The sequence below is a fragment of the Peromyscus maniculatus genome, chromosome 7 (assembly GCF_049852395.1).
Source record: "Peromyscus maniculatus bairdii isolate BWxNUB_F1_BW_parent chromosome 7, HU_Pman_BW_mat_3.1, whole genome shotgun sequence".
Classification (NCBI taxonomy): domain Eukaryota; kingdom Metazoa; phylum Chordata; class Mammalia; order Rodentia; family Cricetidae; genus Peromyscus; species Peromyscus maniculatus.
Window position 1 is genome coordinate 50,935,717 of NC_134858.1, and position 14,298 is coordinate 50,950,014.

Consider the following 14,298-nt stretch of genomic DNA (forward strand, 5'->3'; position numbering starts at 1 on the left):
TCCTGGCTATTACCATTCTACTTTCTGCTTCTGTAAGAACAATTACTTTATATTTCACAAGTAAGTAAAATCAGACAGTATTTCTTTTACCACGTTTGGCCTTTATTTTCTTAGCATAATATGCTCCAGATTAATCTGTATTGTTAAAACTCACAGGATTCAAGTGAAGGACCTGTATGATAAGAACTTTAAGTCTCTAAAGAAAGAAATTGAAGAAGATATCAGAAAATGGAAAGATCTTCCATGCTCATGGATAGGCAGAATTAACATAGCAAAAATGGCAATCTTACCAAAAGCAATCTACAGATTCAATGCAATCCCCATCAAAATCCCAACACAATTCTTCGCAGACTTGGAAAGAAAAATACTCAACTTCATATGGAAAAACAAAAGACCCAGGATAACTAAAAGAATTCTGTATAATAAAGCAACTTCTGGAGGCATCACCATTCCTGACCGAAAGCTCTACTATAAAGCTATAGTAATAAAAACAGTTTGGTACTGGTATAAAAACTGACATACAGACCAATGGAATCAAATTGAAGACCCTGATATTAATCCATGCACATATGAACACCTGATTTTTTTTTTTTTTTCGAGACAGGGTTTCTCTGTGTAGCTTTGCACTTTTCCTGGAACTCACCTTGTAGACCAGGCTGGCCTCGAACTCACAGAGATCCGCCTGCCTCTGCCTCCCGAGTGCTGGGATTAAAGGCGTGTGCCACCACCGCCTGGTTATTCATTTTCTGTATCTTTTTTTGTTGTTTGTTTTTTTGTTTTGTTTTGTTTTTCGAGACAGGGTTTCCCTGTGTAGCTTTGTGCCTTTCCTGGCTCTCGCTCTGTAGACCAGGCTGGCCTCGAACTCACAAAGATCTGCCTGGCTTTGCCTCCTAAGTGCTGGGATTAAAGGTGTGTGCCACCACCACCCGGCTGAACACCTGATTTTTGACAAAAAAGCCAAAACTATACAACAGAAAAAAGAAAGTATCTTCAACAAATGGTGCTGGCATAACTGGATGTCAATATGTAAAAGATTACAAATAGATCCATATCTGTCACCATGCACAAAACTCAAGTTCAAGTGGATCAAAGACCTCAACATAAATCCAGTTACACTAAACTTAATAGAAGAGAAAGTAGGAAGTAGTCTTGACTGCATTGGCACTGGAGATCATTTCCTAAATATAACACCAACAGCACAGACACTGAGCTCAACAATTAATAAATGGGACCTCTTGAAACTGAGAAGCTTTTGTAGGGCAAAAGACACTGTCAATAAGACAAAAAGACAGCCTACAGAATGGGAAAAGACCTTTACCAACCCCACATCTGACAGAGAACTGATCTCCAAAGTATATAAAGAACTCAAGAAACTAGACATCAAAATACTGAACAATCCAACTAAAAAATGGGCTAAAGAACTAAACAGAGAATTCTCAAAAGAAGAATCACAAATGGCTGAAAGACATTTAAAGAAATACTAAACATCCTTAATCATCAGAGAAATGCAAATCAAAACGACTCTGAGATACCACCTTACACCTGTCAGAATGGCAATGATCAAAAACACTAATGACAGTTTATGTTGGAGAGGATGCGGAGTAAAGGGAACACTCCTCCACTGTTGGTGGGAATGCAAACTTGTACAACCACTGTGGAAATCAGTATGGCAGTTTCTAAGAAAATTAGGAATCAATCTACCTCAAGACCCAGCCATACCACTCTTAGGCATATACCCAAGGAATGCTCAATCATACCCTAAAGATACATGCTTAGCTATGTTCATAGCAGCACTATTTGTAATAACTAGAACCTGGAAACAACCTAGATGCCCATCAACTGAAGAATGGATTAAGAAAATGTGGTACATATACACAATGGAGTACTACTCAGCAGAGAAAAAGAACGACAGCATGAAATTTGCAGGCAAATGGATGGAACTAGAAAATATCATCCTGAGTGAGGTAACCCAAACCCAGAAGGACAAACATGGTATGTACTCACTCATAAGTGGATTCCAGATATCAAGCAAAGAGCAATCAGACTGCAACCCACAGAACCAGGGAGGCTATATGGCAGAGGGGACCCTAGGATGACTGTGGCTTAGAATAAGTTTTGATTTTATTCAAAATAAATAAATAAATAAATAGAAGAGGAGGAGGAGGAGGAAGGTAAAAATAGGAGAAGGGGGGAGGTAAAGAATATGGATATCTGCCGGGTGACTGTGGTGCACGCCTTTAATCCCAGCATTTGGGAGACAGAGCCAGGTGGATCTTTGTGAGTTCGAGGCCAGCCTGGTCTACAGAGCGAGATCCAGGACAGGCACCAAAACTGCACAGAGAAACCCTGTCTCGAAACAACAACAACAACAACAACAACAAAAAAAAAAAAAAAAAAAAAGAAAGAAAGAAAGAAAGAAAAGAATATGGATATCTGAAAAAACATAAGGAATTGTATTATTATCTATCTAAAAAAAAGAAAAAACCTATAATGCATGACAATCAGTGTATAAATAATAAATATACATATATAGTTTTAATGAACTTTCCTCATCTGAGCTGAAAGCACTTCCCTCCAGGAGCCAGAGACCAGAGGGATAGCTTCCAGTAATTCTGAGATTTGTTGACTATTTCAAATACGTTGGCCAAAGGAAGTCATAAATCCACCTTTGCCACCACAGACTGCCATAGTCCCGTACCACTCCAAATGCGCAGCGACTACCTGTATAAATGTTGGCTCTCTTGTTTCCTGCTAAACGGCACACTCTAGCTGAGGCTGTGAGTTCAGCCATCTGAGTAGATGGTTTAATCTACTCAGTAGTAGTAGTTTAATTCCAGTGAGCAACTCTCAATTATATCAAGAGGGGAGGCAACTGCACATCCTCCCCGAAAATGCCCGTGTTCGCCTGGTGAATAAGAACCATCAGTAAATAAAATCAATTCTGCACTTTTGATAGATGTTTCCAATGTCTTTTCTAAAGGCAAGAGGCCTATGGGTTACTTGAGTACAGCCACGTTCAGCCTCTTCTAGTTCACGTGGGAGTGAGACAGCAGGTCGGACTGAGAGTCACAGCAGGGAAACACCGGGAGACACTGGGAGACAGAAGCAGAAGTTTCTCACAGGAAGTCAGGCTGGGTAAGGCTGAGTAAGGCTGGGTGTGAGGGGGAATTAGCAAAAGTTCTAAGGAATGAAGCTCTTACATGGCAGGAGGAGAGGCTCAGATGACTTCGGCTGTTTCTAGTCCAGCTGCAGAGGCAAAGGGCACTCATGTAGGGCAGTGTCCTCTGGCTACTGCATCTAATTGCTGACTGAAGTCCCGCAGGGGTCTGTGTCTTTCCTCACCTTTCTGAGTCAGCATACCCAATGCATTCCTTCCCTTTTCATGCATGAACAGGACGAAGAAGGGTTAGGATTGTAGTTTGGTTGTCCTGGGGCAGGGGGCCTGGTTTAAAGCTGTCTTTGGGTGTTAACTGCTGCCTGTTCCTCCAGGCCTAGTCAGCTGGTGACTGGTGGGTCCTGTTCAAGTTTCTTATATAGTGACTTGGAAATTAAAGAGTAGTTTAGAATGCAGTTTCAATAATAGTTAGTCGTAAAACTCCTCTTAACTGTTTTGTTTGTTTGTTTGTTTTAGGGATAGAAAAACTCCTTAGAGTAGAAATATGGTCAGGATTTTTGAGCAATCTTGGCACATAGCTGTATGACGAAGACATTCAACTTCCTGCTTGCAAAGTTGCATTTCGTCTTTTGATACTTCGTGGCCCTTTTTAGCTGGTTGCTGTAATAAGAGGACCATACGAGAGAGAACACACTAGTAGGCCAGCCACATATTGGATTAAAGTAGCCTCATGAAAAGAATCATACATCTTGTAAATCAAATTTAGGAATCTGAGGAAAATATCTGGGACTTTCAGTGTCTCCCTGTGGCATCAAAATCCAAGTATATTGCCATTTCTCCTGAGTGAAGGAAACAAAACTTGGCTATTTTGATGTATCAGGAACGTTAAAGGGTGGGGGTGGGCACTGAGGTGCTGATTATACTCAGCAAGGGGTGGGGATTAGGCACCTCTGGTGCGGAGGACTGACTGCACAAATCAGCTTCTTCCTCCCTTTGGCTTCTTATGGGCAGCATGGAGGTACTGCAAGAACCGGGGCGGGGTTTTACGCCCGCCCCTTTCTGGGTACTCTCCCATGGGTTTGATTTCCGGTGCGGCGTCTTGCCTCAGAAGGTGTTGGCTACATCAAGCAAGGGTCTGCTCTCGCCTATGGGCATCTCAGTTGGAGCAGGTGATCTCAGTTGTCCTGTGCCTGTAGTTTCCCTGCTTGTCACTTTCCTCTGGTGGGGTCTTCTGACTCTCACAAGTGTCCTGGAGACAGTGTCGGCCAGGGCTTGAGGTTCCCACTGTCACCGAAGTTTACGATCACTGCTCCCCGTTAGGGGATGAAGACATGAGCGTTTTGTGTTTCTAAAAAGTCATCCTAACCCGTGAACAGGGGCACAATTCACCAGTGGAAAACGTGTCCCAGGCTTACTCAAGGTTGAGTAAGAGCACTGGCTGCTCTTCCAAGTGACCCAAGTTCAATTCATTCCCAACAGCCACATGGGGGCTCACACCCTCTATGATTCCAGTTCCAGGGGATCCGATGCCCTCTTCTGGTCTATTCGGGCACTGCATGCAGGCAAAACATCCTTGTGCAGAGGAGGAGGGGTGGGGGGGGGAGGAGAGGGGAGGGGGGAGAGAGAGAGAGAGAGAGAGAGAGAGAGAGAGAGAGAGAGAGAGAGAGAGAGAGAGAGAGAGAGAGAGAGAGAGAGAGAGAGAGAGAGAGAGAGAGAGAGAGAGAGGGAGGGGGAGGGAGGGGGGAGGGAGGGAGAGGGAGGGGGAGGGAGGGAGAGGGAGGGAGAGGGGGGAGAGAGAAGAGAATGTGGTGCCCTATAGTTTTCCCACCATGTTAATTTTATTTTACTTTGAGGTATCACACAGCAGAGGCGCTCCTTAATTCCTAGAAGGCGTTTTTATCATCAGCATCTTTTTTTTTTTTTAAATTAAAGTCTTTAAGGCAGTTTTCCCATTCTGCCAAATGAAACCGTTCCTCTCCTTGCTTCCTGAAGCCAATAATTGAATCAATTGGTCAGAAAACTCAGGTTCCTATGTCAATAGGGTGATCTGAAATTCTTTAGCAAAACCTAGAAGGCCCTAATATGGGTCAGGGAACCCCACAATCAAAGACTTTAGCTCACATTTTGTTCAGGGAGTATAAGCAGTATATGGGTCCTCCCCTCCAGGAGGCATAAGAATTTTTTCTTTTAGTAGAGAATTTTGTTCCCCTTGGGCACAGGGTAAAGGGGAAGGAAGCTGGATTTCTTCAGAGAGAGAAGGTAAGGGAAGGAGAGGACCGGTGGGAACAGAGGGCCAAGAAGAGTTAAGTTCTTCAGCATCTACCTTTAGTGTGAACACAGTTTATGACATTTTTGTTAACCTCCTGTCCTTCAGTATCAGTCTTTAATTCTGAGAGTTTCTAAAAGCCCCTTATTCATTGTCCTACATTGTCTGCCTGGTATCAGCTCAAGACACCCCAAGACTTGAGTTCTCAGCACAAAGATGATTTATTTGCCCCAGAGGGACAGAGGGCAGGGAATAAGAGTCAAAGCTGGAAGACATAGGAAGAGGAAGAAGGGGGGAGGAACCAGGGAGCAGGGGAAGGGAGGAAGGGAGGGGGCGGGAGTGGGGAGTGGGGGTCGGAGGGTGGGGTTGAGACTGTCTCTGGATAGAGAGGAGACTTGGTCCATCATCAAACGACAGTTTATAGAGGTAAAAGGGGAAACCCCGTGTTAGGATGTGTTTAATTTTAATTGGACGTGTTAATTAGGGCAGCCTAAAGGGGGCTTTTGATTGCTGGACTTAAGTACTTTGATAGCTGGACCTTGGTGGTCAGCCTCAGGAGGAGGAAGTGGCCACATAAGGGAACAGACCATGGTGGCTAGCTTTAGGGATGGAATCTAAGGTTTTCAGCAAGGCAGAGGGGGTGGGGGAGAAGGGCCAGGCCTGCCAGAGCCATGTTTGCCATGCTCGGGCTGGCCAGAGTCCCTTTATTCATTTCCTGTAAGCTACCAGTTTTATCATTTCTTCTCTTAAATGCTTCTAAATTCCAATTAAAGTATGTTGCCCATTTATGACTTTTGTTTTATTGCCAGTTTTCTGCACAAAAATATATCAGTTTTGAAACAGCAAATGTTCCATGTTGAAGAAACTGTAAAGCTAAGTTATCTTTGCTTAGATCCCCCCATTTTTTTCAAATACTTGCAAGTTGAATGTCCATAATTATTATATATGAAGCTGCCTGGAGCACCAGATGGTGGCTTATCATCTAACAATTCCTCCCTTTTGGAAGCCTGGTTACTCTCTTCCTTTCTCTTGAAAAGATGCAAGCCTCTCTAGGGGACTTTTGTCTCGGATCAGGTTTGTATGCTGCTTTTGGGGTAGGCTTTCTCAGCTTTCACCCCAAGAGCTCTCTCTCCCACTGGGTCTCAGGGTTATCCCAAGTGTTTATGGAAATGTGGGGGTTCTCAAGACACTGGGTGATCAAACTTTCATGTGTGTCTTCTCCAGGCAAGCTAATGACCCAGGAACAGGGCATATTTGTTGAGTTTCCCTATGACATCATTACATGTTGTGGGGAGTTCTCCTGAACACTTCCTCCCTGTTGGGTTGGCGGGAACAGTGCTTCTTATCTGAAGGTTTTTTTTTTTTTTTTTTAAACGATCAGGCACTCAAAAATGATTTTTTAAAGATTTATTTATTTTTAATTTATGTGTATGAATGTTTTGTTTGCATGTCTGTGCACCACAGATGTGCCTTGTGCATGCAGGGTTCAGAAGATTTACAGATGGCTGGGAACCTCCATGTAGGGGCTGGGAACCACACCTGGGTCTTCTGCAAGGGCAACAAGTGCTCTTAACCACTGAGTCATCTCTCCAGCACCACTCAGGAAATTCTTAAAAGTACTGGGCAGTGGTGGCACACTCCTTTAATCCCAGCGCTAGGGAGGTAGAGGCAGGCAGATCTCTGTGAGTTCGAGGCCAGCCTGGGTTACATACAGAGTGAGCTGCAGGTCAGCCAGGGATGCACAGAGAAACCCTGTCTTGGGGGGCGGGGGAAGTAGCAAGGTTGCAATATGCCAGAGGAGCCACAGAGAAACGTAGAACTGGCTACTGAAGAAGTATCAAGAAACAAAGGCCAACTGCATTATAAACCGAAGGTCCCCAAGGCAAACAAAATCACGACAAACCAGAACAGAAACCAAAACACCCTCAAAGATCTAAGAGAAAACAAAGCTGGAAACAAACCAATCAGAAACCAAACTACTTCTGAGGCAAACACAACTGGGTACTTTGAAGCAAAGGCCTTGAAAGCCAAGAAATAAACAAAGTATCAAACACATAGCCTGAAAACCTCAGGTCAGACTAATTCAGGAAGGTCTGAGCTCCAAGAAAAAAAACTCACTGGTTTCTTTTTTCTTTTCTTTTTCTTTTCGGAGAAGGTCTCTTCTACATCGCCCTGGCTGTACTCACTATATAGGCCAGGCTGGCCTTGAACTCACAGAGATCTGCTGGCCTCTGCCTCCCAAGTGCTGGTGCCAGATGGTAGGCAACAAAGTAGCCTTGGCTACTTTGTGAGACCCTGTTGCAAAAGCCAAAGTAAAGAGGGGTAGGCATGTATCTTAGTGGAAGAATGCTGCTTAAGATCCTGGCTCAGTTCCCAGCGCCTCAACAACAACGAACATTCTGATTTGGAAAAAGGACTTTCTGGCCAAAATCAGGACTTTCTGGCCGTCTTTTGTTAGAAGGAGTTGACCGTGTGCATTGGCTTCCCTGGCACTTGCCTGGGGCTGAGGGGCACCGCTGCCAAGCGAGCAGATCAAAGGCCTTGAAGTCACCAGGCTTCGAGGAGGTACAAATTAATCCACGGAGAGCCCCTAAACTAGGCGGATGGGAGAGTTGCGGTTTAGGTACTAGATGATCTTTCCCTATCTCCTCCTCCTTCTGCTCTGACTACCTTCTCGCTGTGAAGGCCAGAGACAGCTCCAGCCCATACCTTCCCCCAAATCCTGGGCCACAGAAACCACAAGGCATAAAAAAAGGATGAAACCACAGGCATTTGGGCTGATTTGATACACACAATAGATAACATTAGGTACATGGAAGGTGTTTAGTAAGTGGTAGTTTTTTGTGGTGGTTGTGAGGTTATTATATGAAAAAAAAAAATCCCCAACCATTATTTTTTTCCCTCCAGTAAATTTCCTTGGACAAAAACTTATGGATTGGTGCCCACAGATCAACTCAATATATTTTAATCCTGATACCAAAATAATGCAGGCTGATCAATACTCCTCAGTCAGGGATGAGCTCATCGTGGAGCAGGCGAGGAAGTGCTACTTTCTGGGGAGGACTCTGCATGGAGAATGCACACCGTGTAACTGGACAGTCACATGTGCTGTTTGGCTGGATTTCCTGGCCTCATTTTCCCTGGGGAGTGAGATGTTGAACCTAACATCCGACCAACTGAAAAATGCTTTGACTGTGTTTTCAAATTTCAAAATGAGTAATATGCCCAGAAGAACACAAGTTGAAGACAGATAGGGCACTCTCTCTTCTGTTCACCTTCCCCGCTGCTGACTGAGCCCCTGATTTACCATTCTCAATGGCCTGGCCCATGCTCTTCCTCTTCAGTCCCCGCCTTCCTTCATGACAGGCTCGACCTATGTAGCTCTCACTGGCCTGGAACTCACTAGTAGGCTGGGCAATGCTTACACTCTACCTTCTTACGTCCCAAACGCTGGGATTACAGGCTTGCTCTGCCCTGGGTGGCTTCGGGTTTGGGGTTTTGTTTGTTTGCTTTTTTGTGTTTTTTTTTTTTTTTCCTTCCTTTTGAGATGGAGGCTCACTATGGTGCACAGGCTGGACCCCAGCTCTTGGTGAGAGGCAACCTCCTGCCCCAGTCATCCAAGTGTTGAAGTTACCAAGATTCACCAGCACACCCAGCTGCCTTACTCTCCCTGGTCAGGGGAACAGAAGCCAGTGTAAGTATGTGTATAGTGCATATGTAGATACGAAGACGTGCAGTTACTTGGCTGCTGGCTTCCGTTAATGGGATCATGCTGCACAGCTTCCTGCAGGTCACTTGTTTCACTTGATGGCAGATCCTGACTCTTACGAAGCGGCCCTATGCCTCCTTGGCTGCTGTCACAGGTTGTCATCAATTTATAGCTTCAAGTAGGGCGGATTTATTTATTCCTTTGATTTTCTGGAGGCCAGAGGTTCGAGATCAGCTTTACCTTGTTACAATCAAGCTTAAAGTTGTCAAGGCTGTTTCTTCTGGAGGCTCTGAGCTTGTAGCCGCTACCTGTATGTATGGCTTGCATACATACTTTCCTCCGTCTTTAAAAGGTATCCCGCCCAGTCCCCTTATGTAAGTTCTTCTGGTGAAAATCTCCCCTCCCCATTTCTCTCTGTGAGGACACTTCCCTTATGATCCACTACATAACCCAGGATCACTTCCCCATCTCAGGACGTGGACCTTTATCAGCACTACCCCTTTGCTGTGTAGGACAACCACTGTAGGGTCTACAGATCCAGTCCATATTTGGAGGGCGAGCATCATCCAGTCTGACACATTTGAACTTCTTTTTCATAGACCTAGTTTGTAGATGTAACCAACCGTCTTATTAAGTAAGAAACACAGAGCCAATGCAAAGAAGAAAGCCAAGAGATCAGAGCTAAGAGCCTTACCCTGCAGCTAGCCTCTTCAGCCAAGAGACCTCTCTGAAAAAGGGACCTACTTCCTGTGTGTTTGTCTTTATATAGTCCTTCTGTTCTGCCTTCTCATTGGTTGTAAACCCAAACACATGACTGCCTCGTCACTGCCTGTCTGTAGAGACTTCCAGGTCTTCTATGGTATTGAGATTAAAGGCGTGTGTCTCCAATGCTGGCTGTATCCTTGAACACACAGAGATCTACCAAGCTCTGCCTTCCAAGTGCCACGAACGCCCAGTTCTGCTATAGCTTGCTATTAGCTCTGACCCCCAGGCAACTTTTTATTAACAAACAAATAAAATCACATTTCAGTACAAATATCACCATACTAGTTTATTTATTTTATATGTATGGGTGTTTTGTCTGCATGTGTGCCTGTGTGCTAGGTGAGTGGCTGGTGGCCTTGGGTCTCCTGAGACTGCAGTCAGATGGTTATGAGCTGACTTGTGCTGGAACTTGAACTCAGGTCCTCTGGAAAGACCAGAAATTTCAACCACTAAAGTCATCTCTCCAGCCCAAAATCTTGGGATTTTTTGTTTGTTTGTTTGTTTGTTTGTTTGTTTGTTTTCTGAGACAGGGTTTCTCTGTGTAACGTGGCTGTCCTGGAACTTGCTCTGTAGATCAGGCTGGCCTTGAATTCAGAGATCCACTTACTTTTGCCTCCCAAGTGCTGGGTTTAAAGGTGTGCACCACCACCTCCGGGCTTCTGCCTTGGTCTCTTGAATCCTGGGATTATAGCCGGAACCACCAAGCCCATCTTACTTTTTGTTTGTTTGCAGCACATTTCATGGAGTTCAGGCTGACCTCAAACTTCCTATGTAATTCATTGTCTTTCTTTCTTTCTTTCTTTCTTTCTTTCTTTCTTTCTTTCTTTCTTTCTTTCTTTCTCTCTCTCTCTCTCTCTCTCTCTCTCTCTCTCTCTTTCTTTCTCTCTCTCTCTCCCCCCCTCCTTCTCCTTCTCAAGTGTATGTGTGTGCATTGTTTGATTTTTTTTTTTTTTTTGGTAATTTTTCTTTTCTTTAAATTTTTAAAAAATTTTCCTCTGGTTACTACTCACTCCTCAACACCTTTTTTTTTTTACAGCAGGCATTGGTGCTGCAGATCGAATCTAGAACTTCCAGGCACAGTTAGCTCATGTTAAGTGCCTGCTTTACTACTAAGAGATCCCTCCCTGGCCTTATTTTAAGGTTATGTGTACTGATACAGCCCATATCTTTCTCTGTAATCATCACATATGAAACAGAGCAGTCTAATATCTGGAATCATTAGAAGGAGTTACTTGGGGGATGCAATCCTGAGACTTGAGGGAGCTGGCTGGGAAGGGCAGCTCCCCCAAAGTGGCCTATTCTAAGGAGGGGCTCTTCTGGAAGGCTGACAAGCAGCCTCAGAGGGGGTGAAAGTTCAAAGGCCTGGGGCTAGAAGACAAAATTCAACTTGGGGTAAAGCTAGGTGTGGTGATAATTGTATAATTACAGCACTTGGGAGGATGAGGCAGGAGGATCATGATTCCTAGGCCAGCGCTGTGACATAGGGATACTCTGTTTCTAAATAAATTAAAAACAGCAACAGTCAGGTGGTGGTGGCTCATGCCTTTAAATCCAGCACTTGGGAGGCAGAGGTCAGATCTCTGTGAGTTTGAGGCCAGTCTGGTCTGCAGAGAGAGTTCCAGGATAGCCAGGGCTACACAGAGAAACCTTGTCTCAAAAAACCAAACCAACCAACCAAACCAAACCAAACAACCCCATCAAATACTTAGTTAAAATTTGGTTAACAAGTTTTTTGCTCTGGTTAATCAGTGGGCATAGGTGGTTCAGTCTGTCATTGTGGTAAGACTAGGAATCTGAAAGGTCACTTGTGGGTCTTATACAATCATATGGGGAAGGGGTTTCTTTGTACTGTCACTTAAAGAACATAGATGAGGACAGGGTTCAAGGGAAATTCCACACTGTAGGGTTTTTTTCTTTTCTTTCAGAGTTTCTCTGTGTAACTCTCCGTAGCTGATTATGTAGACCAGCTAGCATCAACTCAGAGATATTCACCTGCCTCTGCCTCCCAAGTGCTAAGATTAAAGGCCTAGGCCACAATGTCCAAAAATCCCACATTGTCAATATGTAGAGTTTAATGGGATGTTGTTCTCATTAGTCCCCTCCCCTGCCCCCAGAGACAGGGTCTCTTGGATCCTAGGCTGGCTCTGAACTCACTACATATTTGAGGATGACTTTTTTTTTTTGTTTTTTTGTTTTTTCAAGACAGGGTTTCTCTGTGTAGCTTTGTGCCTTTCCTGGAACTCTCTCTGTAGCCCAGACTGGCCTCGAACTCACAGAGATCCACCTGGCTCTGCCTCCCGAGTGCTGGGATTAAAGGCGTGTGCCACCACTGCCCGGCTGAGGATGACTTTTTATCATTCTGCCTCTACCTCCCAAGCGCTGGGATTACAGGATTACATACCACCACTCTTGATTTTCTTCAGTACCGGGGACTGAACCCAGGCCCTCTCTACCAACTGAGCCACATCCCAAGCCCTTACACGTGCTTCTGATGCTCTCAGAAGGCTTCATCAAGTTGTTCTTTAGCACTCAGACAGTCTTCTTTGGTCGTCTAGCTTTGAAGTTTTCTTCCTATCTTCAACTATATGTCTAAACATACACAATACATCTGTCCATCGAAGTAAATAAATAAACAAAATGTCGGCCTATCTGTCTGTCTGTCTATCTATCTGTCTATCTATCTATCTATCTATCTATCTATGTAACTATATCTTGGTATCTTGAGATGAACCTAGAGTCTTAAGCATGCTGAGTAAGCATTCTACCTTTAATCCTTACTTCAACACATATTTTATAATGGATATTTATTTTAACAGTTGTAAAAATAATTTCATTCAGTCTCAACTTATCCTGAGGACTTTATAACCATTTGGTCTAGACTATTTTTTCCAAGTGTTTGTAAAGAAATTTTGATTAAGTCATTTTAAAGTTAGAAAAAAATAGCTGGGTGTGTTGGCCAATGCCTGTAATCAAAGCACTTGGGAGGCAGAAGCAGGTGGATTTCTGTGGGTTTGAAGCTAGCCTGGTCTACACAGTGAGTTCCAGGACAGCCAGGACAGTCTCTCTTTAGAGAGACCCTGTATCAAAACAAACAAAAACAAAAAACCCAAAATAAATAAAATTAGAAAAAAATTTCAACAGTCATTTAAACTAGGCATATAGTTCATGCAACAGCTCTTGGGAGGACTGCCCTATATTGGAGGCCAGCCTGGGCTACACAGTTGAGTTTCAGACCACCTTGGTCTATGGAGTGAGATTTTTGTCTCAAAAAGGCAAAACAAACAAAATAACCATATTTAAACTTTGCAGCGCTTGTAGTTGGTAAAGCTGAGGCTTTTAGCTACAGTTTTCAAAACCTATTCCCTTTTTCTTTATATAAAATTTTTTAACATTGATTTGATTGTGTGTTTGTATGTGCTATTGCCTGGATGTTGAGTTTAACTTGCCAAAGTCTCTTCTCTCCATCCACCACGTGGGTTCCAGGAATCGAACACAGACTTGGCTTCAGCCACCTTTACCGGCTGAGCCACACCCCTTATCCCCACCTCTTTTTTTTTTTTTTTTTTGAGGCAGGGTCTCACTTTAGCTCAGGCTGGCTAGAACTACACTATTCTAGGCTAGCCTCCAGCTCAAGGCGATGCCCATGTCAACCTCCTAGGTCCTAGGAGCTGCGATTAAAGGCCTGAGGTACCAGCTGGTTTAAAACCTGGTTCTTCATAGTGTCTCTTACGGAACCACCTGCTCTTTTGCATCCACAGACTTCTAGAATCCACTGTTTACTGTGTTCCTTTATCCACGAAAGAAGGTTAGGGTGGGGCTGAGGAGGTGGGGATCGGTCTCAACACCTGGTCTCTTTCAGGAAAAGGTGTTTAATCAACACTACAGACTTTTGTCAGCAAGAACCAGGAAATTTCCCAGTCCACTTTTTAATCCCTCTTGTCCCTTTTGGGTCCATCCAAGCATCCGAAGGCATGGCCCGGGTCAAGGCCAGGACAGGCTGAGTGTAACAAGGCAATCCAACACACCCATGAGACAGATTTGCCTCAGCCCGCGCCCCAAAGACACACTTCCTAGACCTTTGTTTTGCGAAGAAAAGAAACTGTAATTTTCTTTAGTTCTTTCAGGGAGAGGGAGGGAGACCTGGACACAGGGGCGGGGTCAGTGGGTCCTTCCAGTTAGCAAAGTTCAGGCTGGCACCAGCTTTCAGCGTCCCGTAGGACATTATGGGAACCAGCCAAGATAACCTCTTAACAGATCACTTCGTTTGCTAATTTCAAACAAGGAACTATAAAATCCTGACCTGCGCTGGGCATGGTAGCGCTGGCTTGTAAATCCCAGCCCTCTGGAAGCTAAGGCAGGGAGAGTGCTGCGAGTTCGAGGTTAGCCTCGGCTACATAGTGAGTTCCAGGATAATCTGGGCTACAGAGTGAGACTTTAGGTCAA

At 44.3% G+C, this 14,298-nt stretch overlaps 1 protein-coding gene across 1 annotated transcript in view; it reads left to right on the forward strand.

Moving 5' to 3' along the window:
* The first annotated feature begins 13,650 nt into the window (after positions 1 to 13,650).
* Slc35f2 (solute carrier family 35 member F2) overlaps positions 13,651 to 14,298 on the forward strand; it is a 51,881-nt gene continuing 51,233 nt past the window's right edge. The window contains exon 1 of the mRNA XM_042280949.2: positions 13,651 to 13,956. The gene's annotated coding sequence lies outside the window, so the exon portion shown is untranslated. The remainder of the gene's footprint in view (positions 13,957 to 14,298) is intronic.